Here is a 27,616-nt window from a genome sequence, read left to right on the forward strand (position 1 = left end):
TACTATGATTATTGCTACTATAGCTCATTTTTCAAAAATACTTTGGATGTAGCAACTTGATTCTGGAGGAGGGCATGGCAGTCCATTCCTATATTCTTGCCTGGAGAATCCCCATGGATGGAGGAGCCTGGCAGGCTGCAGTCTATGGGGTCTCATGGAGTCGGACACGACTGAGTGACTAAGCACAGCACAGCAACTTGATTCCGGGTTACCAAGGGGACGCAGGATGGAAATATACCTAACCTGCTTGGTTTAGCCCTCTTAAATTGTATCAGAGTGTATAATTTATATTTCAGTTAGCACAGCTTATTGCAACTTTGTATCCAGTTTAAAAATTTTAAGTTATTTGAATTTCTTCTAGCTTCTTTTCTAGGCCTTTTTCTGTTTCCATTTTAGTGGTGTTATGTGTATCGTATTTCTGTAGTTTTTAAAAAATCCTTTTTGACTCTGACCTAGTTTTCAAACTTGTGGGCAACATGAAAAGATCAACAGGAGAACAAACCAAAAGCTTTCTTTAGACAGCAGCCTGGAGGTACTTCTTTTTGTATGTAAGTGTATACTTTTTAAAAAGAGAGATGGTATCTATTCATGGAGAAAACACTTTGAGCAGGAAGAGGTTTTCTTATTTTAATTTTCTTTCAGATAATAAAGAAGTAGGTCAGAAATTTTCTTTGTTTCTGAAGCCAGCAAGTTGAATGAGAAATCTAGAAGTTGTAAGCTCACCTGAGTTCATAAGACTTAAATAAAACATTCCTTTACAAAGTTAAATGGCACTGTATGAAAATACGTCTTTGTTGGTTAAGGGGTGATGTGTATGTGTGTATGAGTGGCGGTCCTGGTTTTGTTTGTGCAACTGAGCGTGTTTCTGTACTACAAAGGCATGTAGTTCTATTTTCAGTGAGTAGTTTTCCTCGCAGCTTCTTTGTATGTAATACAGTCTAGCAATTGTGTAGTTAGTTTACAAAGTCTCTGTATGACTCATCTTCAGGCTATGGCTTTTTCAAGTTACACTTAAAGGTCAGAGTCTGTTTAGTCCTTAACCCTGCCTTTTCTAACTGGGAAGTGAGAGTCGAAAGAATTAAAAAGTATGGAATTTGTTGAGTCTGGATTTAGACCAGTAGGTTTTTTTGGGGAAGGGGTTGTTCTTTGAAGGAGAACAGTCTGTATTGTGAGGAATTCCCAGAATTGTCAACTAATTTGAGACTTAATCTTTTTTTTTTTTTTAAGTGTTGTTCATTAAAGCAGGCCTTTGGATTTAAATTTTTATTTAAATATTTAATTTCTGTATCACATTGACAAAAACAACAAACTAAGAAAGAGATTCAGAATTCCTTTTGCCCTCATGTCATAAATATGCATACATCTAAATCTGATTTGTTGTCATAGACATTCCAGAAATCTTAAACAAAAGTAGTTTGAAGTAATTAGCTTGAAATATTGTTAAAACAGTAATAGATGTAGGAGAGATCCTTTTTATATGTTTGTTTGAAAATGCAGTGGTTAGCCTTATTAATGTTACTCTAATTTATATTAAGCATTAGGTTAACAAAATACAAAATTTAAAAAGCAAAATACTCTGAGTGTGAGTACTCTGTAGCTTTTTTTATGACTACCAAGCTAATAAGGCAGAATTAGCTAGTAAGGAAGAAAATTAAGATTCTATGACTTGATTCTTTGGAATTCTGACTGTTGTCACTGTATAAACAAATAAAACAATCTCTGGCTGCTCACAGAGTTTTTGTCCCTTGGACAGATATAATGTCCTGGCATTTTTCATATTCTATTATTAAAGCCAAGGTCTAGAATTTTAAGTGGGAAGTTGGCTCTGAAATAATCAAATGCCAAACAAAGCTCATCTGAAAGTCCAATAAAGTAAAATTATAGTATTGCAAAATAAGAGAGTTACTGAACTAAATCCCCACAATTTGCGGATCTTTGCTATAAAGATGTTATTGTGTTATGAGAGGGGAGGGGCGGTAGTTTGGGCCAGCTGGGGGTATTACTTTGATCCACAAACGGGGAGCTGAGGTTCATTTTCCCCTTGGGGTTACTGAGGAGGAAGAATGCTGGCTGGTATCGGCCACAGTGCTTTATGTGGGGATGAAGCCTTTACTGAGCGTCTGCTCAGTGTTTAGAGCCAAGCCCTGCGTTAGGCGCTTTACATATAAATAGGTATTGTTATCGCTGCTAATAGGGACCTAAAGTGAGATTGGTAGTGGCTAAATGATGACATGCCTAGGGTCATGGAGCTTGTAAACTGTGAAGCTGGGATTTGAAATTGTCTCCCTACTCCAAATCTCTTTCTGAAACTGGGTGTTCTGAATACCAAGGACGCCACTGGTGTTTCCCATGGCACCAATCTGCTAAAGTTTTATTATAGGTTGTTATCATCAGCTTGTGTATCTTTCATAAGATCCAAGTTTTAAATAGGTTGTAGGAAATCTACTCTATAATCTTCCTAACATCTTTAAACTTTGAAAAGCCTTAAGGTATCTTGGTAACCATTTTGTTTGGGTGTTAATTTGGGAGCATAGATGCTTGCTTTGCAGGGTGGACTTATGACTTGCATTGAGTGAGTGAGCCTATTTTTCAAGGATCATCATTGTGTTTTGATGCATGCGATATCCAGCTCCTGGGGACTTTGGGGATCTAAAAGACAGTTTTTGCTTATTAGCGGTTATTTTGAGCAAGTTACCTGGCTTTCTTGAGGTTCACTTTTAGTAAAATGGGAATGACATTGGTTTCTTTAGAAGGGGTGGTGAGTAACACAGCGCTAGGCGCATAAACATTCCATAAATGCTAGCTGCTGTGATTGACCATTACATATAAATACCATATAAATAGGTCTTGCTGATACCACTAATAGGGACCAAAAGTGAGAGCAGAAGTGACTAAATGATGACATGCCTAGGGTCATAGAGCTTATAAACTGCGAAGCTGGGATTTGAAACTGTCTCTTTACTGCAAATCTCTCTCTGTAACTGGGTGTTCTGAACACTGAGGGCATCCCTGAGTTTGTGTGCATCCTCAGTCGTGTCTGACTCTTTGCCACACCAGGGACTGCAGCCTGCCAGGCTCCTCTATCCATGGAATTTTCCAGGCAAGAATACTGGAGTGGGTTGCCATTTCCTACGCCAGAGGATCTTCCTGACCCAGGGGTCGAACCTACATCTCCTGCGTCTGCTACATTGCAGACAGATTCTTTATCAGTGAGCTACCAGATATTGGAGTTTTATTATAGGTAGTAAGTGTCAGCTTGTGAATTAGTTTATGAAACTTTTAATTCTTCTTGATATATTCCTTTTACACTCACTTTCTTCCCTTGGTCTTGAGGATGGACAGAAGGAATGTAAATGCTAACAGGGTCCAGTTCTGGGTTATTTACTTTGGGAATTTTTTGAAGTAGATTAATTTCTCTCTATCCACCTGGGACTTTCCTCTCCTATTTTTCTCTCAGACATCCTGAAGACAAAGATGTGATCACATTCTTGGTTGGAATCCCTGCTCCCAACTCCACTCTGTTTAAACTCTCTGAATCTCAGTTTCTTCATTTCTGAAAAGGATGTAATACTCGAACTTCCTCTCAGGGTTATTATGAGGATTAGGTGAAAGTACAGTCAAGTTATTTGTACCTAGCAAGGGCTCAATCAACTTTAGCTGAAAAGGAAAAATAAGCCTTCTTAAAAGATGATATTGCCCTTCAGGAAAAGGAATTAATTTGTTTTACTTTCTGTTGGGATATTTTTGTCAGATTCTTTTCATTCTGTACTTGTTACATCCTTGCTTGAAACTTTTTTTATGTGGATTTCTGGGTGTGTGTGCCTCAGGGCACAATGGTTTTCTCTTAAATTTGAATCTTGCTACAACCTGGTTTACCGTGACAGGAGTGGCTTCTAAAGGCATCTAGATAAGAGCATCATTCTTCACCAGAAATATTTTAGCAATCATCATCAAGCTAACAGTAAATATTTACTTTCTGAACACAAAAGTGATATTTTTGTCGAAAAGCTCATAGAAGAAAATAAAATAATCCTGAATCTCTCCACTGAGGGGTCGTTAGTATTAGTGTTTGACCATGTGTATATACATACTTTCATGCCCCACTCTCTTGCTTTTTATTTTGGAAATTTAAAGATTTTCAGAAAAGCAGAGTAGTATAATAACAGTATTCACTGTTTGTGTATATGTGTATGTGTGTGTTGCTCAGTGATGTCTGACTCTTACGACTCCATAGACTGTAGCTTCCTAGGCTCCTCTGTCCATGGGATCTTCCAGGCAAGAATCCTGGAGTGGGTTGCCATTCCCTTCTGCAGGGGATTTTCCCGGCCCAGAGATCAAACCTGAGTCTCCCGCGTCTCCTGCATTGGAAGGTGGATTCTTTACCACTGAGCCACCTGGGAAGCCTAATTAATCTCAACAGTTGTTAATTCACAGACAGTCTAGTGTTACCAGTACCATCACCCAGCGTCTTTCCCTCCCTCTCTCTAAATGGATTTATTTTGAGTTCGGTCCTAGACATCTCATCATTTAACCCATAAATATCTCAGTGACATATACTTTTAAAATGTGATCTGTCATGGTTTCTACTCTCCCTCCATCCCGCGTACCTCTTATACTTTAGAGTATATTCAGGTAGCTATTTCTGGTCACTGTATTTAATTTTTTGTAGCTTAGTGATTCTGGTAGTTGATTTTTCTCATTAATTTGCAATTGTTGAGTAGTTTTGGAACCAGGATTCCAAGTCAACATCTTATTTGTCTCTGAAGGCAGCTCTGGGTGGAGAATGGAGGTAGGAGATTTTCCTGGGTGTGTAGTCTATAAGATGTGACAGATAAAAACTGACAAACAGGTACATGTTTAAGTATAGACACTGGCCTGGAAGGATACATATCAAATGGTTGGCAGGGGTTGGAAGGAGGAGAGAGTGGACCTGTTTTTACTGTAGATGTCTAGGTAATGTTTGAATTGGTTAGAAGCATATACTGTTCAGGCAATTAAAATAAAAAGATATGTTGTGATAGATACAAGAGACATATAAAAATAGAGTGGGAAAGTGATTAGCTCCATGGAGAGCAGAGGCCAAGGCATATTTTTTGAAAGATTTTTCTCCTCCCTGAGTAGGAGGGGGAAGTGCAGAGAAAGGGAGAAAGCTTTTCATGCAGGAGAGACTAGAATGTGCCCAAGACTGATGGAGCCCCTTGTTTTGTTTGGAGTTTCAGTAGCTCTTGGAGCACTGCAGCTTTTCCTTCCTGGAGAGTGGAGAGGTAACTTGCAATCGTATTTTCTTGGGGGACTTGGAACATATTTGCTTAAATATACTTCAAATATATTCAGTATTCTTGAAAAGGTGCCGTAATTGGTGAGTAGACATGATTAGAAGTGAACAGTTAAACTGGACTGTGCTTAGCTTTGTTTCAGTAGGAATATTGGAGAAGGCAATGGCAACCCACTCCAGTATTCTTGCCTGGCAAATCTCATGGATGGAGGAGCCTGGTGGGCTGCAGTCCATGGGGTTGCGAAGAGTCAGACACGCCTGAAGCGACTTAGCAGCAGCAGCAGCAGAAGCATAACGTTAAGTTGAAGGTTACATTGTAGTACGTATTAGATTGGGAGGGTGGCAGGGTGGTCTTTAGGGCACTTGTCCCATAAAGAAAGGGAACAGTTAAGTTCTTGGGTCAACTGGGGCACTTTGGAAGCTTTCCCTTTTGGGCTATGAATTGGTAAGTAAATTCTCAGGTCTTCTGCCCCACCAAGGGCACAGTTGCCTAACAACTCACAGTGGTTTTTTTGTTTTTAAACTCATCTCTCCCAGCTCCTCAGCCCTAGTTTTTTTTTTTTTTTTTTTAAGTGTAGCTGATAACTCAACAGAACCTAAACTTGACCATTGTGCAATTTGACCAACAGCACACTTTCTGATGTGAAAAGCACCCAATACGAAGAGCCGACTCGTTGGAAAAGACCCTGATGCTGGGAAGGATTGAAGGCCAAAGGATAAGAGGGTTACAAAATGGTTAGACAGCATCACCGACTCAACAGACATGAATTTGAGCAAACTCTGGGAGATAGTGAGGGACAGGGAAGCCTTGGATGCTGCAGTCCATGGGGTCGCAAAGAGTCAGGCAGGACTTAGTGACCGAACAACAGCAATAACACTTGCAGGAGATAATCTTGTGAGTTGGAAACACTGTCAAGGGGGCGTCCTTTTATTTTTCGAATTGATGAAAGAAAGTTACATACCCAGAAAAAAACACATGGTCAGTCAATACCACTGAGATTTTACCTAATTTATGTGGAATAAAGCACTTAGTTATTTGATTCTCTGTTCATGTCAATATTGTAGTGATATCACTTCTGGAAGTTTCCAGAGTGTTTTCATTCTTTAACCATAGATAAATGGTAGGTATGTGAGCTGAGTTGAGTGTAGAAAGCAGTCATATGAAGTGCCTACACGTACTGTGTGGTATTTCTTCCCCTTCCTACAAAACATTTGCCTTTTGGAAGAATGGATGGCTCAAGGGATTAGTGATGGGGAAGTGGAGGCTTTCACATTGGTTCAGATTTGACCTTGGTCAGTGATGCTTGAAAATCAGCACTATTTAATAGGCATTAAGAGAGTCCACTTTTTGATCCACTTCCAGTGGATAAATATCCATAGTTCTTTAATGCCATAGTTGCGGAACTAATTGGCAGAATTAAATGATTTAAGAACTTTACTCCCCTTTTGCCCTCAGAAAATAGTTGGTCTTTGTTTAAATCAGAATCTTGGAGACGGCATGAGTCATTTCTGAGTCCTGAAGGCTGTGGTTCGCTTTGCAGCTCTTACTGTATTTGGAAGCTTATATGCTCTAACATTGCTCTTAGTAGGGAGGTTTGGAGTGGGGGAGTGGGCTGTTTTTCCTTTCAGTTTGCAGTTTTCCCAAAATTGGGGCTCATCCTAACTTGGACCCACTTAAAAAAAATACTGGAGTCATTCATCATCCGAGACCCTTTCTTCTTTTCTCCATGATTAAATAAAGGGGGTGTCTCCTTATTTTCCCTCTCCTGGAAGAATTTCAATGCACAAAACTTTCCCTAACACCCTCCTTTTGATGGATACTCTGAAATTTTGCTTTGTGACTCCAGTGAAGTTAGTAGTATTTTAAGTTTTAAGCTCACTAACTGCCAGTCATGATCACTCTGTATTTATAGAGCTTCCAGGGAAGGGTGAGCAGTCCGTGATAATTACCTGCTAATTTGTTTGCTGAAAGATGGGCCCATATATTTAGAATGATGACAGATCAGAATATTTGGCTGAGTGTATCAGTCAGTGTCTCATTTATCAAAACAGGAAAACACCAACATGCAACTAAAAAAAAAATGCGCATTGTGTTTCCTTGTTCAGTGAATTTCTGTCCTCACTAGATTTACTTATTTGAGAAGTCACCATTTTTTTTGTTTTGTTATATCCTAAACTGGGTAACAAAGAACTTCAGGCTGTTTTTTCTTTTCCTTCTTTTGTAGGTTCTGTTTGTCATTCCTGCAACTCAGGAAATGCAATTTTGGACACTAACATCTTTACCCCATAAAGAAGGTCAAGTACAGAAATCTATAGGCCTGACTACCCTTTGTTCTCTCTGTCTGTAGCCAAGAGGTGTAGACAAGGCCTTCACTAAAGGGAAAAGTGAACAAAACAATGAGCTTTCTAATCCAGCCAAGAAGCTTTAGGTTGTGGGAGGAGTTAGAAGGGCCACTGGGAAGGCAGAAAAGCCATGGTTATTCTTGAGTAGGTAGAGATGTTGCATATTCTGGATGTCCCTGTGGACATTTATGGGCTGTTTCTCTCCTCCACACTGAAACAATCCAGAAATGTATTTAGAACCGCTTATCTGAATAAACTGTCAACCAAGAGAAAAGAAAAGGAAAAGGCAGTCTTCAACTATGCGCTGCCCCACCTCAGTAGGGACCTGGTTTGGGGACAGCAAGATTAGATAGTGAATGGTTAAAAGGTGTTCTCCATTGTAGTTCACCTCTGTATAGAAAGTGATCTTTTTTTTTAAAAAAGTGTAAGAATATTCAGAGATGAGCAGATCGAATTCCAGGTAAACCCATTAATGCCTTTACCCAGTGATGTGTTACTGATTTTCCCAGGACTGTACGTGTAATCTGTATGATGTAAAGGTATTTCAACTTGGAGGTGATCATAGCAGAAGAGATATGGTTCCTCCCTTGAATCCTGCCTAGTTTGCCTCTTGGGAATGTTCCCCAGCCTGCCGGACAGTTCTGATAGGCTGTCATGCTCCTCTGTCCCAGGTCTCTGGATCCCTCCGGGTGTCTCAAGCCAGCTGTGGTTTGGTGGCGGTGGGATGCAGTGTTGCTGGAAGGTGGTGTTGGATTGGGTGCAGTATGAGTAAAATGAAGACAAAATGCCAGGAATGCTTCTGTGACCCAGGGTTTTTTGCTATTCCACAACTCTCAATAGTTATGACTCAAAGCCAGGCCTTCCCTGGAGGTCCTACTGCATCACCTGCTCCATCACATCAAGCGATTCAGTTCAGTTCAGTCGCTCAGTCGTGTCCGACTCTTTGCGACCCCATGAATCGCAGCACGCCAGGCCTCCCTGTCCATCACCAACTCCCAGAGTTCACCCAAACTCATGTTCATCGAGTCGGTGATGCCATCCAGCCATAGGGAAACGCTTTCACAAACCCAGTGCCTGCAAGTGGAAAGAGGGGCAGGGCTGCAAGGCTGTTCTTCTTAAGAGTAGTGTCTTCCTTAGGAAATGCAAATTATACCCCTATATATACACTCCTTAAATGCACATTCTATGTAAAATCATATGTGTATCCATGAGAGGTGAGCCCACCACCTCTAAGAATATTCAGCCCTTTTTTGTTGTCACTCTTCACTTGCATTTTCTTTTGTTACATTTCTGGATCTGTTTAACGAAATTGTCTCTGAAATTGTCTTTGTTGGTGCTAAGAGTCAGCTGGTGCTAAACAGTTGGTTAGCTGTTTATATTTATGATAGTTTCTTAAATCCTGTTAGTGTCAGATCAGATTTTAAATCCCTTTGCTCACTACTTTAGAGATAGAAAGAGATGCATTTTGCTTTTGGAAGTTTAAATTATTTTTAAGCTTTTATTTTGTAAATAATAGTGGCGGAGGGGGAGGCTAGTGGCAGGAATGGAAGCAGGGACAGCAAGTTTTAACCACATTTTAAATTGCTTAATTTCATTTGCCAGGCTGTATTTTTGCTGTTGTTTCTGTGTCGTTGCTGAGTGGGGAATTACATGGATTGTGAAACTGGTTTTATTCTGGAAATGACAGAGTATAATAAACGACATAGGCTTTTTACCAGCACAACTCTCTGCCCTGCATTGTAAATATTGACATGTGTGGCTTTGTCTATTTCCTCAGTAATAAATGTGATTAAATAAAGCACAAAAGTGTTACCTATAAAATATTTGTAGAAAGAGAATATGGAAATTCTTGTGTCTGAGGTTACTGTTATGCTCTCCCTGTCTCCCAGTGGTGATCTACCTTCCTTTTTGCCTCTGATCACCCACTCCCCTCCTCCAGTAGACAAACAGAATCCAAACTCTCAATTCTTCAAAAGGATCAGAGAGAGTTAAATTACAGTGATATATAGCAAGTAGGACAATTGTAGCTGTTGGTCTGTCCCAAAGCCTACAGAAGGTTCTTATTTCATAAGCAGAGATAATTTGTTTTTCTCTGTGTGCCATATGGTTTTGCAACTGCAGAGATCAAACAGATTTGTGGATGTAAACTTCAGTTCTGTACTTGAAAACTTTTTGAGTGGTGTGGAGATTTTCATAATGTGCTTGAATCATTGATGCCAACCAGGTCTTTTGGAGTAAAGGAGTCCTCGTCAGTTCTGTAAGCAACCATGTATCGTGGTTTCTGTTTGCCTTGAACTTTAAAGACAACTTTTTGAAAGGAAACTTGGAACATGGATTGTCAACTGGAATGCAGTGATTATTTGTTTTTCATAAAGATGATGATTAAAACCAGGAATCATTAACATAGAAGAATACTGGTTCTGAGGCTGCCCAGGTGGTCTCTGGAAGGGACTGGAGTTTTCTCTTAATCAGAAAACTTTTAATTATACTAATTTATTTTGAGATTAATTGTTTTGAGGATAGTCTTCAGGATTAAGAGTTTGAGTTTTTTGATTATTTTTCAAAGGACAAAAGGAAAATATGTGTGCCAATGATTCCCCCCCCCAACTTTTTTTAAGATTAATTTTTATTGGAATATAGTTGCTTTACAATGTTGTGTTAGTTTCTGCTGTCCAGCAAAATGAATCAGCCATGCATATACATATATCGTCTTTTTGGACTTCCTTGCCATTCAAGTCACCACAGTGCATTACTAGACTTTCCTGTGCTATACAATAGGTTCTCATTAATTATCTATTTTATACACAGTGTATATATATATATATGTCAATCCCAGTCTCCCAATTCATCCCACTCCCCGCTTCCCCCTTGGTATCCATACATTTATTCTCTGCATCTGTGTCTCTATTTCTGCTTTGCAGATAAGATCATTCATACCATTTTTCTCGATGCCACATATATGTGTTAATATTTGCTATTTCTTTTTCTCTTTCTGACTTACACCATTCTGTATGATGGTCTCTACGTCCATCCATGTCTCTCCAAATGATCCAATTTCATTCTTCCCTCTGATTTTAGTGACTGTATATATGCTCCATCATGGTCACAATGAGTATAACCAATCAGAGGTTAAAGCGTCTGCCTCCAATGCAGGATACCAGGGTTCAATCCCTGGGTCGGGAAGATCCCCTGGAGAAGGAAATGGTAACCCACTCCAGTATTCTTGCCTGGAGAATCCCATGGACGAAGAAGCCTGGTAGGCTACAGTCCACAGGGTTGCAAAGAGTTGGACACGACTGAGCGACTTCACTCACTTTTGTTTATTTAAAGTAGCTGCATATTCCCTGATCCCTTTATTTTCAAGTTCAGCAGTGCATCTAAATTGTCTAAACAGTCTCCATTTATAGACCTTTTTTTTTTTTTTTTAAATAATAAAGTAGCTTTCATAGGTAGGGTTAAATCTGGAGGGCAGAACAGGAATTGAAACTTGGCCCTATAGACATAAAATTTGATCGAGTCCAAGGTTATTCCCTTGTGTTTGGAATGTTCTTTCCTGTTAGCATGTGATATCTCCACAATCCCTCACATCTTAGATAAATTATTATTCCCTGGGGAAAGTCTTCAGGGCTCTCAGACCCAGCTTCTTACACTATTAGATTTTCTGGGCACACCCTTTACATTCTTCTCTGGTGCAGTGGCCGCCGCTTTTGTAATAATTAATTCTTTAATTTTTATTAACCTGGCTTTCCTGCTATTTATCTGGCTCCAGAAAACAGTTTCTGTCTTGTTTTCTGCTCTAGCCCCAGTTCTTGGCTTGTAATGTGTAGTCAGTAAATATTTGTTGAGTAAGTGATAGTATAGTTGATGTAAATCGTGCTTCCTTAGTATGTATAAATATATCACTTTTTCCCTTTTGTTAATTTTCATATAGAGTATCTTCCAAAATAGCAGTTGTGGTTTTTTAGTTTGTTAAATGACTGCATACCTTCTGGTTGTGCATATTCGAAAAGGTTTGCTGCCTGGGTATCCAGATGTTCTCCTTTTTTTTTTTTTTTTCTCCCAGCTTGTGCATGGCAGCTATTCTTTTGCTCTTTCCCAGGCTTATAATTCCAGAACCCACAGCAGGAGTAAGGAGGCAGTAATGAATTTGTACCTAAATCATACAATATTCTTTATCTTTGTTGGTACAAATAGCAACAACACCTGAGACTTCTTGAAAAGAACAGGGTCATGAAGTGAGAGCTCAGACCTAATGTCTCCTGACTCCCTCATCTATTTTTCTTTTCATTTGCTTATCCACTTTATTCAGAAAGCATTGACTAAGCCTGTCCTGACTATCAGGCACTGGACTGGGGATGATGATGTTGTGTCCAGCTCTTTGTGACCCCATGGACTGCAGCACACCAGGCTTCTCTGTCCCTCACCATCTCCCGTCCATTGCATCAGTGATGCAATCTGGCTATCTCATCCTATGACGCCCTCTTCTCCTTCAGCCCTCAAACTTTTCAGCATCAGGGACTTTTCCAGTGTTTAAAAATTATAGGACACAGCCCTGGGAGGTTACATTCGCCACATCCGAGGAACGCTCAGTCTACCGAGTCGACTCTTCGAAGATGATGGCAATCCAGGTCACATTATGACTCCATGGTACTTTTGCGCGCGCGCGCGTGTGTGTGTGCGCGCACTCAGTTGTGTCCGATTCTTTGTGGCCCCATGGACTGTAGTCTGCCCAGCTCCTCTGTCCATGATCACATTATGACTCCACAGTACTTTTGCCTGTGTGTGTGTGTGTGTGTGTGTGTGTGTGTGTGCACTCAGTTGTGTCCGATTCTTTGTGGCCCCATGGACTGTAGTCTGCCCAGCTCCTCTGTCCATGGAACTTTCCAGGCAAGAATATTGGAGGGGGTTGCCATTTCCTTCTCCATCTCTCTCATTTTGTATCTGATGAACCCAAGCACACAAGGAGGTTACTTGTCTTTCCCCAAAACAAAATGACTGGTTAACTTGGTTAGTATATGAGTAGGGTTAAGAACCCCGTCACCTGAGTCCACATTGGTCCTCTTGGTGCAACAAAACCTTCGTATTTGGCAGAAAGTCAGTTTTTCTCTGCATCACAACTTCTTGAGGAAGTTAGTGGTGTCAAGCATTCATGAATGACTGCCCCATAAATATTTGTTTTACACTCCTCAGGTAGTGGTCATAACAGATATCCAACATTTGATAGTACGAAGTACTTTATCCTACATAAATCAGGTGGAGGTGTCACTCAAATTGGAGAACACAATGTGTCTCATTTCAAAGGTGCGAAGTGATTTGGCCAAAGGTTCCATAACAGTAAGGTTTCTTTTGGCTGGGCCTGTCACGATGCCCCTGTGCTGCCCGACTGAGAGACTTTGAAACAGATATCCCTCATCAGATAAACCCAGCAATTTATTTGGAGGGGCGAGTCAGTAAGTTAAGACGGATTACCAAAATGAAGAGGGTTTTCAGCCTACCAGAGCATGTCTTCCTGTCCCCCATTCTGATGTAGAAACCCCCTCTGAGGCTTCTTTTTCCCTCATAAAAGCAGCTTGGAAACTGGAATGTTAACTTGAACACCACGTGCTTCAACCAGTTAGCTAAAGCTTGGTTTAAGTCACTTTTTCATAACAGAAGTTAAAAGAGTCTCTCTCATCTTTTAAAAGTACTCAAACATCCATCTTTAAGGAGTAAGAACCAGCGTCCTTTACTGCTTGTTTTAGGAACACCCATATTCCAGAATACTTGCATTTATATCAGAATTTTAAAATGGAGTCATATTATAAAGTATAATAGTTTAATATTTTTATATAAACCTGTAGACACAAATGAGGGAAACTGCCTCAATAGGAGTGATTCTCCAGGGGCCACATTTGCAGGGAGCCCCCTTTCCCTGGTCTTCCCAGGTGGCACTAGTGGTAAAGTGCCCACCTGCCAATGTAGGAGACATAAGAGACTCAGGCTTGATTCCTGGGTCAGAAAGGTCCCCTGGAGGAGGGAAATGGCAGCCCACTCCAGTATTCTTGCCTGGAGAATTCCATGGACAGAGGAGCCTGGTGGACTACAGTCCATGGGGTCTCAAAGAGTCAGACACGACTGGGGCAACTTAGCACGCATATGCACCCTTTTCCTGCTATGGGGATCTTGGCCAGCAGTGGACTCAGGACAGGACACACCAAACTCAGTGTCTCTGTCCACCGTCCCCCATCTAATAGGAAGACAGCAGTGTGGTCTCATCATCCAAGCCAGACCAACTGGGATTTTATGCCAGGATTGGGCTGCCTGAAGCTGTGGGAACGATGCTCTCCCCTTCCTCTGCTTGCCAGCATGGGACGTTTCCAACCCAGAGCAGTTTGCAGTCCTGGTTCCAGCCTTGTGGAGCCAGAGCTCGCTGATGAAAAGGACACCAGCACATCTGAGTTTCTCCAAGTGGGCAAAGTGAATATGAGTTGCATTTACTGCCTGATATTCCAGGGATGTCCTCCAGGCAGTGGTTGTAAAATTATAGTGGATATACTCAGGAGTTCTCTGAGAGTTTGTGTAACAAGTCAGATTCTTGCTTCTCTGGTGGCTCAGATGGTCAGGAATCTGCCTGCAGTGGAGGAGACCTGGGTTCGATCCCTGGGTTGGGAAGATCCCTTGGAGAAGGGAATGGCTACACACTCCATTGTTCTGCGTGGGGAATTCCATGGACATATGAGCCTGGCAGGCTGCAGTCCATGGGGTCACAAAGAGTCGGACACAACTGAGGGACTCACAGTTTCAGTTCACCACAGACTGAACCAGCTGGCTGGGGAATTTAGGAAGCTGTGTTTCAGACAAACAGTCCAGGTGATTCTAATACTCCTGTGTGCTACTGAATTGATGAGAGCCTATTCTTCCACCTGGGATGCGAAGATGTTGTTTACTTTAGGTGCAAGTTATGTTTAAGTTTATTGCTGTTAATAAGTGAGGTTTATGGCAGTTTGGTTTAGAAGGATGCTTCATCAGGGTCAAATATAGGCTCATACTTACTATGGCAAATTATTTATTTTTTAAAAAACTGCTTTCCTCTAAAGATGTGATTTGGAGGGAATGTTGGTGGAAGGGGTTGTTGTAGTCAGTGAGATCGGCTCTTCTGTAGCCATACACCTGCCAGCTCATGTGCTCCAGGGCTGCTCTTGTGGTCTTCTTGGCTTCCTTCCTGCACTTCTCTTTTTACAGCCAGCTCTAAGCCACAGTGGAGAAGGCAATGGCAACCCACTCCAGCATTCCTGCCTGGAAAATCCCATGGACAGAGGAGCCTGGTAGGCTGCAGTCCATGGCGTGCGAAGAGTTGGACACGACTGAACGACTTCACTTCCATTTTTCACTTTCATGCATTGGAGAAGGAAATGGCAACCCACTCCAGTGTTCTTGCCTGGAGAATCCCAGGGACAGGGGAGCTTGGTGGGCTGCTGTCTACGGGTCGCACAGAGTCGGACACGACTGAAGCGACTTAGAGCAGCAGCAGCTAAGCCACAGTGATTGGAGGGCAGCAGGCAGTGGTATCCATATCAGTTTTTAAAGTTTATTTATTTATTATTATTATTTGGTTGCTCTGGGTCTTCGTTGCTGTGTGCAGATTTTCTCTAGTTGCGGAGGGTGGGGCTATTTTTTGTTGCAGTGCATGGACTTCTGATAGTGGTGCTTCTCTTGCTGTGGAGCACAGGTTCTAGGAGGCAGGCTTCAGTAGTTGTAGCTCGTGGGCTCAGTAGCTGTGGCACATGGGCTTCGTTGCTCCAGGGCATGTGGCATCTTCCTGGACCAGGGATTGAACCCATGTCCTCTGCATTGGCATGCGGGTTCTCATCCACTGTACCAGCATATCAGTTTGAAGAGTGAGTCCATACAGTTCTAATTTTGGTTTTTCTTGGTCATGGATAGAGATTTTCCCTCTGCCTCAATTGTTTTGCACTTAATTGTCTCTTGATACAAGATAAGGAATAGAAAGAAGCCCCGAGGATGGAAAGGGTGACTTTTCTCACGTGTTTGTTCTTAGGGCTCTTTCTCTGTATTTCTTGCTACTAGATTTTTCCATTTTTGGAACACAAGGGTAAGACCCTGAGAAAAGGCCCGGGTAGAATTTTTTGTTAATTATAATATCCTTGCTAATATTCCTCTCTCTTAACATGAGTTATCTGTGTAGAGTTTTTCTGGACCCAGTTATGCTTTCACTAGCCGTCTTTCTCCAGGAGGGAACAAATGTGGTGGATAGATGTTCTTGTCTGTTCCTTCCAGCTAAATGGTGGCCTGACATAGGGTGTGATTATAGTAGTTGTAGTAATAATTCTGGGCTTCCCAAGTGGCTCAGTGGTAAAGAACCCACCTGCCAATACAGAGGAGACGCTGGAGATGCAGGTTTGCTCCCAGGGTGGGGAAGATCCCCTGGAGGAGGAAATGGCAAGCCACTCTAGTATTCTTGCCAGGAGAATCCCATGGACAGAGGAGCCTGGTGGGCTACAGAGTAGGACTAAGAGTTTCTTGCAAAGAGTTGGACACGACTGAGCAACTGAGCATGCAGGCAGTAATAACTGTGGTTGGTGGTGCTATTACTGATGATAATGTAGCAAAAACTATGTGTCAAGTAGTCCTGAGAGTTTTAATGAATTAGCTCGTTCAGTTTTTACACAACCCTGAACAGGCAGTGTTGGTTGTAAACCCCATTTGATGGATGAGGATACTGGACCATAGAGAGATTAAGTAACTGGTTTAAATTAGTGAGTGGCAGAGCCAGCATTTGAGATGATGCCACCTGTCACCTTATTCCACGCTGTCAATCCCACTATGTTATTTGATCCTCTTACCAACTTATTAGGTCACAGCGCCTGAGCAGAAGAAGCTGGTCTTTCAAGGGAGAAAGGTAGAATTTGAAAGAGGGCGGGGTCTGTCTTTCTGGCAGTCGGCAGTCTGGACAAGGATGAGGGGGCGAGAAAATACAAAGGTTTGTGGAGGAAATGGTGTTCCTTAGACTCCAAGTTCAATAGAGGCCAGAAAGGTAGCTGGGGCATTCCTCTCAATGAGAGTCCATGATGCCAACAGGCTCTACTTCTGTGCCTCTATGGTCTTCAGATTTGTACTGATATCTCAACTTTCACCACAGGTTCAGTTTGTATCGAAAGATAATTTCAGGCATATTATAAAAATTTACTTTAAAAAATAAACCTTTTTAGTTATGCTCTTTACATGATGCTCTTAAGTGTAGTTGCTGAATAAATCTAACATTTTCATACCAGCCACCATTCATTAAAACAAAAACAGATTTTTTAATTGGAAACTTATCTATCCCCCTTAACCTTGAATTGTTTTTTATCCTATTCTCTCCTCCAGCATTTATTCAAATGTAATACATGTTCATGTTTCAGAGTCTTTTGTTGATTTTCATGTCATAGTTATAAAAATGTATAAAAACTTAAAAAATGTTTTGTATCTATGAGTTACTCAATCTAGAAGTAGTTGATTAAACATTTCAATAGTTAGTAGAACAGAGTTGATGAAAATAGCATGATTAGACTACAAATTCTGATATATGATAAATAAAAATAAAAAGTGAAAATGTGTCTTTCTTAAAATTTCTCTCTTAGAAGTTATTCATATTTCAGTAGCTGATAAAAGACTAGTCATCACTTATTTTCTTTTTTTTCCTCGCCTTCCTTCCTCTCTCTCTTTCTTTTTAATATATGCAGGGACTAAAAGAACTTGTTCCCAAAAATGAAAATGGGAGGAGTATTATGTCAAAGATAGCCAATCCTTTGGACACTCTCTGATGTTACATGGCAAAACTCACACAATGATCTGTCATCAAAAATTAGGTTTAATAATTGGCTGAAGACTCAAAGCTTGGATCCTCATGTTTTGTTTGAAGCAATCTGACTTGAAGAAGTATTTGCTTTCTTGTCTGTAGACGCTGCTATGTCTTACATAATTCTTTGCACTCCGACCAGTTTGTATCAAGTGGCTCTCCTCTCGGGTGCCCTGAAAGTTTTGTATCCCTGGTGAGATGTCTGAGAAGTGTCCTTACTTGAGCAAGTGAGGAAAGGGCAGTTTAGGAAAGAAATGGTGACATTTCCAGCCATGTCATTTTTGGGACAGAGGATTCGAAGCGGTTGAAGATGGAGAAATTGATTCCTTTCCTCTGGCACAGTTTCCATGTACCCTAAAGGGTAAACATAGCCCAGTTTGAAGACTTGTTGTAGGATGTAGTGTATCAGTGAGGTTTAAATTTATTCGCTCAGCTCTGTGTGTTCAAGAATTCAGTTTTAGCTTCTAGAAGTGTCATTTGGGTGCTTGTATACATTTAGACTTACATGGAAGACTGGTTTTTACACCAAAATGCTATTTCCAGCATGAAAATCAACTGGAGAATCCAGTTTAAGTTTAGATTGAGAAGATGATTTGTGGGGTCCATTACGTGACCTTCAGGAGGAGTGTTGGCGGAAGACTGGGCTGGCCACAGTGGGGAGGGTGGTTGGTGATGTGGCCACCATATCATTGTTCTGTTCCCTGAAACCCTTAGTTTGCTATGAGTCTATCTATCTATTACTGGGCCAAGCTCTAGTTAGTTAGGAATAATTGAGATATATACATTTATCTTAGGCATTTTAACTGAAAACATAAATATACCCTATTCTCCAATATCCTGAGGAATGATCATTTAAAAAAAATGAGTGTCTGTATATATATCTCCACTGATTGGGGTTGAGTGGTTTTTCTGTGTGGTTTTTCTTGGGTTAACCACACACTTATACATCATTCATTTAAAAAATGAAGCAAGAATTTGAAGTTCTGTAATCTGAGGTTAGAATCTTTGCAGAATAAAATTATTCTTTTACTTCTAGTCTCAAATTCTCTTCCCAAAGTTGTTGGAAAGTGAAAGTGAAAGTCACTCAGTTGTGTCCGACTCTTTGAGATCCTATGGATTTTGCAGCCCTTGGAATTCTCCAGGCCTGAATCCTGAAGTGGGTAGTCTTTCCCTTCTCCAGGGGATCTTCCCAACCCAGGGATCAAACCCAGGTATCCTGCATTGCAGGCGAATTCTTTACCAGCTGAGCCAAAGTTGTTGGGGCCAATATTAATTTAGATGCTCCCCTTCATTGAGTATTTGCAAAAGCATTTGCTTCTTTTTTTTTTTTTAAATAATGCTTTTCACCCTTATTTCATTCTTTAAAGGTAGTACTTTTCACTTTTATTTCATTATGATTACAAATGCAAATAGTTACCACCCCCGCCGCGGCGCCCGCCCCCCGGCCCCGGAGAACCCAACAAAACCAAACCGGGTTTGGGAATAAACAAAATGCTTCTGGTAAGAATATTGTTATGCAAGAGGTATTCAGTAGCTTTAAGCATTTGTTATATGGAGGCCATCACCTGTGTATATTAAAGAGGGAAAGTAGGTGCCCTTGTCAGAGTTTTGCCCAATAAATAAGAATCTTTCTCATTGATTTTCTTTCCAATTGCATGTAATGTTGTCTGTTGTAATGTTCTATGAACATATTTTATTCCTATCATCTATCTTTGGTGTTTAGTAATTTATAAAAGAGTTTTAAGGAAATATGGTTGTTTGAACGTGGGACCGGTTTTATAAGTGTACTAGCAGCTTTCCTCTGTCAGAGAGTGGTAACAGAACTTGTAACAACTTGTATTCATTTATATTCAGCCAGGCTATGAATTTTGTTAAATAGAAAACAGAGGTCTTTAAAAAATTGTGAAACTAGATTTTTTTTTCCAAAGGTGAAATGAAAGCAATACTGTACAGGAAATTAAATTTTGGGCTAAGGAAGTGAAATTGGTCTGATTGAAATCATTAATGTCTCCTTAATGAGGAGTTGTATGAAAAATGTTAGGCAGAGAGTGTGATGCTAGTTAAAAATCATAGATGTGAAATTTATTTAGTTTGAAAAAGCAGTGTTTGGAATTGAACAGAGAAGAAAAGGAAAATTTTTATAGGAAAGGTATCGTCATTTTCAAGGATATAGAAAGCTACTGGGCTTTTATAATTGATTTGCTTTTGTTTAGAGAGAAATACTTGATTCAAAGATTTGTGATAACAGTTTTTAAAAATTCATATAACTTAGTTATTTAGTATTCTAGAGACATTTTCCTTGCTAGAAGTGTTGTGAATGTCTATTTGCATTTTGTAAATTTAAAAAATATATACTGTTTCCTGCCTTTGAGAAGTTAGGAAAGCATCTAATGTAGTTCTGAAAACTTAGTTACACATTCAGGCTCCAGTTTGTTTCCTGTGTTCTAGATCTGTAAGATAAGAGTGTTTAAAAGTTCAAGTAATTTGACCAGCTTCATTGAGAAAGCCCCAGTGAATACTGACATTAATATTTGGAGTTGAATATTCAATCATAGGTGAGGGATGAAACCTGTTCTAAGACTGAGGCAAGAAAATGAGCAATATTCTATGCTAAGTCACTTCAGTCGTGTCTGACTCTGTGTGACCCCATAGATGGCAGCCTACCAGGCTCCCCCGTCCGTGGGATTCTCCAGGCAAGAACACTGGAGTGGGTTGCCATTTCCTTCTCCAATGCATGAAAGTGAAAAGTGAAAGGGAAGTCTCTCAGTCGTGTCCGACTCTTCGCGACCCCATGGACTGCAGCCTACCAGGCTCCTCTGTCCATGGGATTTTCCAGGCAAGAGTACTGGAGTGGGGTGCCATCGCCTTCTCCGAATATTCTATATGTATAGGCAAAATGTTGATGCAAAGCATAGAAGCTGACCTAGTAGGCATTCAGTATTTGTTGAGTGTTAGGGATGAGTTGAGACCAGCTGGCATTGGTGGACCTCAGGAGTATGGATGAAGATTTTGATTTAGTGTGTTCAAGGCACCTAAAACCATGCCCAGTATATGGCACTCCTCTGTCCTTTGTTGTGAATGAGGTATGTACAAGGACAAGGACTGCAGCCTCTTTGTGGATATGAATGTAAGTGCCTATAATTATTTTGGAAGAAGAAATAACCAAAGTGAGAGCCTCCTGTCTCTTTTTCCTTGATGAACCTATTTTCTACAGATTTATACGTAGTGTGGGAATTGAGGGCTTTTTTGTTTGAAGCTACATTTAAAACTTCTCTGAGATTCATCCATGGAGTTAAAGTATAAAAGTGTGACCATAAAGCAAGGACTTCCTTCTGGATTCTGACCTCTGGTGGTGAAGAATAAGCACCCATTACTCATAATAAAAAGTCAGATTCTCAGATTTTCTCTGATAGTTTCTGGATATCTAATGCAAAGAATATCCTTATTAGAAAAAGTGTTTTAGTGTGTGTTTTTCAATTTTTGTGTTAAAAAAAAACCTTTATTTTTTGGCATAGGCTTTTTAATAAACCTATAGTAACATTTAGGATGTACTCTTATGAGGCTCATGACTAAAACTGGTTTGTCTTTGGAATCTTGCCAGAGGAGAAAAAGATTCTATGTGATTTTTTTTTTAAACTAAATACTGCAGTCTTGAATTTGGCTTCTTAAACTTTCTATTAAAATTATTTTTCAAGTAAATTAAGGCTTTTTGGGATAACAAATTGCAGTATTGCCCGGTGTATACATTAATATATTACTTGTGAAGAGTGCCACAGTAGAGTGTTTGGGGGCCTTAAAAACAACAGTTGATCAGCAAATCAAAGCTTATCCTTGATGTCGTACCAGTTATTGACCTTCTAGGTTCTATTCTCATCCCCTTCACTCTCAAAATCTCTATTTGTTCCCCTTTTAACACCCAGACAAACTCATCAGGGAGATGTCTTACCAACTAGAGTCTTAGCTGGTAGTGGTGCCAGAGGTAATAAGGTGGTTATAATGATAAAGGTTACTGTCTCTCATGTGAGTGATGTCAGCCATAATAAAAAATAAATTAAAATTTTGGTAGCTTAGGAAATTAAAAGGATAATTATTTTAAAGGTGGCGCTTGCTACCTGGTATCTGCACTCTACCTTGGATCTGTTGGGTGGCCTTCTGCAACTTGCTTAACCTTATTTTTTCTGCGTTAAATAGAATTAAGAATGCTGCCTTTTCTAGAGTGTTGTAAGAAGGCTCTGATATGACTGTAAAGTTCTTCGCAAACAAGCCTCCAAGTAATAAAGAAAAGTCTTAAAACGTCTTTGTTTCTGTTGCTTACTATCCTCCCCCAATAAACTACTGAGAATTGATCAGAGTTCTATAAAAGGAAAGTGGTTACAGTGTGTCGGGAAAAAAGCATGAGAAATAAGTAATCCATAAACTTTACAGTCATGAGGGTACCCAGGTGGGTGGATCTGATGACTCGGCAATTGAGAAAGGGAAGCAGGTGTAATTGTTGATTTTATCAGAGCAGGTGTGTGTGTGTGTGTGTGCGCGTGCGTGCGTGTGCGTGTGTACATATGGGGATGGGGATTGAGTATAGACATAACAATTAACATTAATTTCAAGAGGTTATAAAAATCTACTCTATATAAATCTCAGGCAATATTACTGTTTTCATAGGGTATGTTATTAATGCTCAATAAAAATGATATCAAATTCTGTTAACATAGAGCTTGTAATATGTGGCTTGCTTCCTTTCATAGAATTTGTATTTGGGGGCCTCCAGGTAAATAGTTTGTATATATTATCACTGGGAGTTTATGAAAAGTTGATTTTAGTATAACTAACTCCGTTTTGAATACTGAACTCAGAAACAGTACCATCTTGGTCACTAAGCAAGTTGTTTTCTGATTCTGGAATTTCAGCACTTTTTAGCTTTGAAGGTTGCTTTGGGTTTGTTTTTGAATTGAAAATGTCACAGGGAAGGATGGTTGTTAAATTCATGACCAATCAGGAGAATTTATAGGGCTCAGAATGTTTGGTAAATTCCTTTAATTAGAACATATTTCCTCTGGACTCTTCCCAAGGAATGCAGTTCCAAGTAATAATTTACCGAAAGGGAATCGAAAAAGGGAAATATCACCTTTGGGGCAGGAGGCTGAGGGGGGTGGTTGAGTAGAGTACTTTAAAATCAGTCTTTCCTTTGTAGAATACTTTAAAGAGTTGCATAGGCTGTAAGAAGAAGCTCATTCAGTTATCAAGTATGGGAGTACCTTAGAAGTTAGACCAGGTATGGTATTATTCTTGGAGGGCCCAAGAATAAATTCAAGAATTGGGGGTGTTGTACTTTACCTTCATGTCTGTTGGCTGCAAAGACCATTTGGAAATTTTAGCCAAGATGTTGGTTTATGTTTCTTTACCTATTAAATTTTCATAGTACTTTTTTCCTCACTAGAATTAGTCATTTAAAGAAGACTTAAATATATTAAACAAGCTTTAACATAGTAAAGAAATCCCATGTGTATGTGTGTACATGTGTATATATACACATACACACATATACATATGTATGATTTCTTTATATATATTACATATATTATATATTTGTATAGATATAGATACATACCAGTGGCACTAAGGAAGAAATCTAAATGGAGGAAAAAGGTAAGTTATATATTGCATTGACCAAAAAGTTTCTTCTATGACCAAAAAGTTTTTTCTGTAAGATGGTTAAGGGAAAAACTCAAATGAACTTTTTGGCCAAATGAAAAACCCAAACGAACTCAATAGGAACACGCAGAGTAGAAAGCCATGGTTAAATACCTGTTTCTGATTTAGGACGGGCTGCATATCTAGGTTCTTTTTTCTCCTCTTTCTTCCACTTGGGTGTCTCCTTATTATTTATAAGCCACCTCCCTCATAAAGTGCTTTGAGCACTTAGGGCAAATAAGAGGAGAGAGACTTGAAACAGTTTGCAATTCATTATCAGCCCTATATATATAACAGCACGGGATTGGAAATGTTGTCTAAAGTGGGATTGTGAGTTTTCACATTGTAGGTAAGATTTCAGTGCATGCTTCATGCACCCGTAACTCAAAGTGGTTTGGGGTTTGTGATATTGGGAGCAAGGACCCGGTTCACAGGCTCCTGTCTATCACTGGTAAGCCACAGGATTTCTGTTGGGATCAACATTCAGCTGTATGAAATCCCTGGGGTTGGAGAGGGCAGAGGGGGTAGAAATTCCCTAAGGTGATTGTATTTAGGGCAGAGGGGGTAGAAATTCCCTAATGTGATTATATTGACAATGTTCTGGAACCAGATTTCCTACCTATGTATGCTAAGAAAAGAGAGATCACAGTGGAAAGATCACTGGGCATCTTTGGGCGGCGAGGTTGGGAGAAGTATCATCTATCAGGTTGGGGTTTGAGGGTCTGGGTAGTTAGTGGTCTTACGTTCTTCTCAAACCAGCCGTGGTGAATGCTCCAGTCTTGGCTGTATGTTGTAGTGGTTACGGTCATGTCCTGTGGAGTCAGACTGTTGGGGTTCAAATCTCAGGTGTGGTTCTGCCAATCACTTGTGTGACCTCTGTTCATTTAACTGCACTTTCCTTACTTTCCTCATCTTCGAAGTAGGGGTTATAAAATATTTATAGAGTCAGAGTGCAGATTCAACAATATATGTGGAATATGTAATGTAGGCGTAGAGCAGTTCCTGGCACAGAGTGACACACATGTGTTAGCTATTGTTGTTATTACTATTATCATTACTCTTACAGAGTTAGTTGTTGCTGCTATAAACCATGTTTTTATCATGGTAACGGAAATGCTGTTTCTTGGTAGAGAAAGCAAAGCCTGTTTCAGTTTTATCTTTCAGTGCAGTGTTTGTATCAACACACATTATAACTTGTTGCCTTTTCTCTTTTGGGTAGCTTCCAAGGAGGCTCTCATCATTTATTGGTGATTTGAGTCATTTATGCCTTGTCCAAGGAAGGCTGTATTTGTAACACCTTGTTTAATTTTTATCATTTTTGTTAATGTCTTTGAGTGAAATGGGTGTGTTGGTCAGTCTGAGCAGGTTGAGGTTCCCAACAAAGAATACTGTTCATGAGTAACTTTCAAAGACATTCACGTGAATAGTTTTCTCCTTTGTAGCTCTTTGCTGCCCTTTAATCACCCTGCTGCCCAGAATTCCCAGGAAAGATTATACCTGAGACAGAGGATGACTTCTTTTTATTAAAAAAAAAAAATTGAAATGTTAATTTACAATGGTGTGTTAGTTTCATGTGTATGGCACAGTGATTCAAAATTAAAAGATGCTTACTCCTTGGAAGGAAAGTTATGACCAACCTAGACAGCATATTGTAAAGCAGAGACATTACTTTGCAGACTAAGGTCCGTCTAGTCAAGGCTGTGGTTTTTCCTGTGGTCATGTATGGATGTGAGAGTTAGACTGTAAAGAAAGCTAGGCGCCGAAGAATTGATCCTTTTAAACTGTGGTGTTGGAGAAGACTCTTGAGAGTCCCTTGGACTGCAAGGAGATCCAACCAGTCTATTCTAAGAGATCAGCCCTGAGTGTTCTTTGGAAGGAATGATGCTAAAGCTGAAACTCCAGTACTTTGGCCACTTCATGCGAAGAGTTGACTCCTTGGAAAAGACTCTGATGCTGGGAGGGATTGGGGACAGGAGGAGAAGGGGATGACGGAGGATGAGATGGCTGGATGGCATCACCGACTTGATGGACGTGAGTCTGAACTCCGGGAGTTGGTGATGGACAGGGAGGCCTGGCGTGCTGCGATTCACGGGGTCGCAAAGAGTCAGACATGACTGAGCGACTGAACTGAACTGCTATTCTTTTTCAGATTCTTTTCTATATAGATTATTGCAAGATATTGACTATTACTCCCTGTGCTATATCCAGTAGGTCCTTGTTGTTCGTCTCTTTTACAAATAGTAGCATGTATCTGTTAATTCTAAACTTGTAATTTATCCTCCTCTATCTTTCCTCTTTGGTAACTGTCAGTTTATTTTCTATGTCTGTGACTCTTATTTCTGTTTTGTAAATAAGTTAATTTGTGTCATTTTTTAAAATTCCACATATAAGTGATAGGATGTTTGTCTTTCTCTGGCTGACTTATTTCAGTGAGTATGACCATCTCTAGGTCCATCCAGGTTGCTGCAAATGGCATTATTTCATTCTTTTTTTTTAAGGCTGAGTAACATTCCATTGTGTGTGTATCCGTTCTTTGTGCATTCATATGTTGATGGACATTTAGGTTGCTTCCATGTCTTGGCTAGTGTAGTGTTACCATGAATATTGGGGTACATGTTTCTTTTCGAGTTAAAGAGTATTTGTCTTTTCCAGGTATATGTCCAGGAGTGAGATTGCAGGACCATATGGTAACTCTATTCTTAGTTTTTTAAAGAATCTCCATACTGTTTTCCATAGTGGCTGTACCAATTTACATTCTCAGCGACAGTGTAGAAGGGTTCCCTTTTTAGGGGGTGGCTTCTTTTGGCTCTCGCTCTTACAAGGACCATCCCAAATGGATATCAGGGCAATTTCACATAGTTAGGGCAAGCATATTTTACCTCTGGTGTTTCCAACAATTAATTATTACAATGAAAATTCATTTACTGTAAGCACACCAATGGGATGTAAAATCTAATCTGCATTTAGCACTCGCCCTGGACTGAAGCGACTTAGCAGCAGCAGCAGCAGCTGGGTGACTTACACTTTTTTCGTTTCCTATTTTTCAAGCATCAAATGCTGACTACCTTCCAGAAAAACAAAAACAGCTTCCTTGGGGAGAAGGAACTTCTTGGCTAATCTGGGACTGCACCAATTAGATACTTTGAGAGTCATCATAAATGAATGTTGTAGGACTAAAGGAGAGTGAAAACAGAAGAAACTGATGCCTTTTCAAGTTCCTGTTAGAAACACTTGCCATGCAGTTTGGTAGTCACTAACTCCTGGTGTTTGTTGAGCCCCTGAAATGTGTCTCAGGCTGAAAAATGGAGTTTTAAATTTTATTGAATTTTAATTAAATTACAATTTAAATCATTTGATTCCAATTTTTAGAAAACTGTAAGTATGTTTAAAACAACTTGAGTATGTGAATTTACTTTTTCAGCTGTAAATTTTTTGAAACCTAGATACTTGTCAAGTAGATGCCAGTGAACATTTAGCATCTGAATTGAGATATGCTATAAGTGTAAAACATACACTAGATTCTAAAGACTTAGTATGAATGAAAGGATGTAAAATGCCACAATAATTTTTAATATTAATTTCAAAAATATCTTTACTTTAAAAAATAATGTGGCTACTAGAGAATGTTCAATTGTGTGTGTTATTCATGTTCTTTTTCTATTGGGCAGTGCTGTAGTAGGTTGTTTCCCCGTATCTGTGTTTTTGGAAACTTTTTAACATACTCAGATGTTCCTGTGTTTTGGGAGATCATGTTCTGGAAGAGTTCATGAGAAATAAAAATCATCTGGAAATAAAATGATGAGGTTAATGTTTATTGAATATGAAAAACAATCTCAACCCTGAACCCTTCTATGATTTCAAATGAGTGTCTTACAAGTAGAATTGCTGCTGCGGTTGATTTAAATCTAATAGGGTTAAAGAGGCATGACTAAAATATGAGGTCGTTAAATAAGATTTTAGGTATAAGTAATATATTCCTGCTTTTGGCCACAAAAATATATATAACAAAATACGCCCTCCCAACCATTTCCAATTTACAGTGAAATATTGTCAACCACATGTATGTACACTGTGCAGCAAATCTCCAGAACCTGCCCCCCATTCCTGCATGACCAAAGTTCTACACTCACCTGAGGACTTCCCCCCTTCCCCCTCCCCCCAACCCATGGCAAGCACCATTCAGCTTTGTTTCCCTGAGCAGATGTGACTACTCACGTAACTCCCTCATACAAGTGTAATCATGGAGTATTTGTCTTCCTATGATTAGCTTATTTCACTTCTAGTGTGCTGGAGCTTCATCCATGCTGTAGCATATGCCAGGGTTTCTTTCTTTTTTTAAAGCTGAATACTCTTCTCATGTATGAATACACTCTGCTTTCTGTATCCATTCACCATCCATGTACACTCATGTTGCTCCGTGTGCTTAGTCGCTCGGTTGTGTATGACTCTTTGGGATGCCATGGACTGTAGCC

The 27,616-nt window shown here is 39.9% G+C and overlaps 1 protein-coding gene across 1 annotated transcript in view; it reads left to right on the plus strand.

The window, feature by feature from the left end:
* MLLT3 (MLLT3 super elongation complex subunit) overlaps window positions 1-27,616 on the plus strand; it is a 284,266-nt gene that overhangs the window by 46,143 nt on the left and 210,507 nt on the right. The window lies entirely within an intron of this gene.

The sequence above is a fragment of the Oryx dammah genome, unplaced genomic scaffold, assembly GCF_014754425.2.
Source record: "Oryx dammah isolate SB20612 unplaced genomic scaffold, SCBI_Odam_1.1 HiC_scaffold_1, whole genome shotgun sequence".
Taxonomy (NCBI): Eukaryota; Metazoa; Chordata; class Mammalia; order Artiodactyla; family Bovidae; genus Oryx; species Oryx dammah.